We start from the raw sequence: 2,656 nt of genomic DNA, 5'->3' as shown, positions 1-2,656 counted from the left end.
GGTCATAACTTTTCTTCCAAGGAGTAAGCGTGTTTTAATTTCATGGCTGCAGTCACCATCTGCAGTGATTTTGGAGCCCAAAAAAATAAAGTCTGACACTGTTTCCACTGTTTCCCCATCTATTTCGCACGAAATGATGGGACCAGATGCCATGATCTTTGTTTTCTGAATGTTGAGCTTTAAGCCAACTTTTTTGCTCTCCTCTTTCACCTCCATCAAGACACTCTTTAGTTCCTCTTCACTTTCTGCCATAAGCATGGTGCCATCTGCATATCTGAGGTTATTGATATTTCTCCTGGAAATCTTGATTCTGGCTTATGCTTCTTCCAGCCCAGCATTTCTCATGGTGTACTCTGCATATAAGTTGAATAAGCAGGGTGACAATATACAGCCTTGACATACTCCTTTTCCTATTTGGATCCAGTCTGTTGTTCCATGTACAGTTCAAACTGTTGCTTCCTAGCCTGCATACAAATTTCTCAAGTGGTAGGTCAGGTGGTCTGGTATTCCCATCTCTTCAGAATTTTCCACAGTTTATTGTGATCCATGCAGTCAAAGGCTTTTACATAGTCAATAAAGCAGAAATAGATGTTTTTCTGGAACTCTCTTGCTTTTTCCATGATCCAGCAGATGTTGGCAATTTGATCTCTGGTTACTCTGTGTTTTTAAAACCAGCTTGAACATCTGGAAGTTCATGGTTCATGTATTGCTGAAGCCTGGCTTGGAGAATTTTGAGCATTACTTTACTAGTGTGTGAGATAAGTGTAATTGTGCAGTAGTTTGAGCTTTCTTTGGTATTGCTTTTCTTTGGTATTGGAATGAAAACTGACCTTTTCCAGTCCTGTGGCCACTGCTGAGTTTTCCAAATTTGCTGGCATATTGCACGCAACACTTTCACAGCAACATCTTTCAGGATTTGAAATAGCTCAACTGGAATTCCATCACCTCCACTAGAATAGTTCCTTGGTCTGGCTTATATTTCTCAAGATCTACAGTCCCCTTCCTATGTAGTCTGTACTAACTACCAGGTTTTAATCTATTGTAGCTGTCACTTCCAAGGTGGTTCCCTCGGTTTTAGCTTTCTGTTTGCTGGTCTGTTTAGTGTCTGATTTCCACACTGACACAAGGGGTGCAGTGGTGAACACATTTTTTTTTTTTTTTTGGCTCACTTGTTCTGTCGAGCTGTGGGGAGGGAGGGACGCTGCAAACAAATAACACTGGCGTGTGCTCCCAGAGTCTCAGCCACACTGGGCTTGCACCCACTCATGGCTCATACACCTTCCCTGCCCACACAGCTCAGGCTCTAGTTTTCTCTGCTGGGAACCGTTCGAGGCCAGCCCTGGGCTGCATGCACCTCCCAGGTCTAAGCTGCTCAGGTTCAGGCACTCGGGTAGTCCTCAGAGGTGCAGACCCCACTGGGCCTGCGTTTTTTGCCCTCCCAGATCTGAGCAGCTCGGGTGATGAGGTGTTTGGTGAGCACAGTCACTGCAACTTATCACCTCTCCTGTCCCTGCTGCTCAGTTTTCTGGGTGTACAACCAGCGCACCTTCTCAGGCAGATGATGACTGTCCAGAACCCTAAGAAGTCTTAGATAGCAAAGAAGCCTGATTGCAGTTAGGTAAATAATGTCTCTCTGGGGCTGCGATTGCCCCCTTCCGGCCCTGGCTGCCTGTCACTGGAGGGGGATGGACTGCAACCGGCTAGTTCTGTTCAGGCCTTTGTTCTGTGCACGGGCCTGGCGGTGTCTTAGGGCTTTTCACGTGGTAGCTATCCCACAGGCTGGTTTGCTAGCCCAAATTAATTCGCTGTGATTACCCTTGGCGCATTCAGGCCTGATCCCTACTCTAAGCAGTGCAGCCCGCGCCTCCCTGCCCAGCCCCTGCTTGCTAGTGGCAGGTGCAGGCATCTGCGCTGCTTCTCCACTGGCAGAGTTACCACTGGGCTCCTAATCTGTGGGTTTTAATTGTTTGTTTTTCCTCCTGGTTATGTTGCCCTCTGTGGTTCCAAGGCTCGGCACAGACTTGGCAGTAAGAGTGTTTCCTGGTGTTTGGAAACTTCTCTCTTTTTAAGACTCCCTTCCTGGGATGGAGCTCCATCCCTACCTCTTTTGTCTCTTTTTTTGTCTTTTATATTTTTCCTACCTCCTTTTGAAGACAATAGGCTGCTCTTCTGGGTGCCTGATGTCCTCTGCCGGCATTGAGAAGTTGTTTTGTGGAATTTACTCAGCGTTTAAATGTTCTTTTGATGAATTTGTGGGTGAGAAAGTGGTCTCCCCATCCTATTCCTCTGCCATCTTAGGACCGCCCCCCTTGGACCCCTATAATTCAAATGTTGGTGCATTTGACATTATCCCAAAGGTCTCTGAGATTATCCTCACTTCTTTTCATTTTTTTACTTTATTCTGCTCTTCAGAGGTTATTTTCACCATTTTATCTTCCAGTTCACTGATTCTCTTCTGCTTTAGATATTTTTAGATATTTATATTTTTCCTTCTAGAGTATTTTTAATTTCAGCTATTGTGTTGTTTGTCTCTGCATATTTATTATTTATTCTTCTAGTTCTTTGTTAATTGATTCTTGAATTTTCTCCATTCTGTTTTCAAGGTTTTTTTTTTTTTTTTTTTTCATCTTTTATTTTTATCATCTTTCATCATTAT

This window comes from Bos taurus, chromosome 7, assembly GCF_002263795.3.
Source record: "Bos taurus isolate L1 Dominette 01449 registration number 42190680 breed Hereford chromosome 7, ARS-UCD2.0, whole genome shotgun sequence".
Lineage (NCBI taxonomy): Eukaryota > Metazoa > Chordata > Mammalia > Artiodactyla > Bovidae > Bos > Bos taurus.
The sequence above is the reverse complement of the archived record's forward strand: the minus strand, read 5'-3'. Positions refer to the sequence as shown.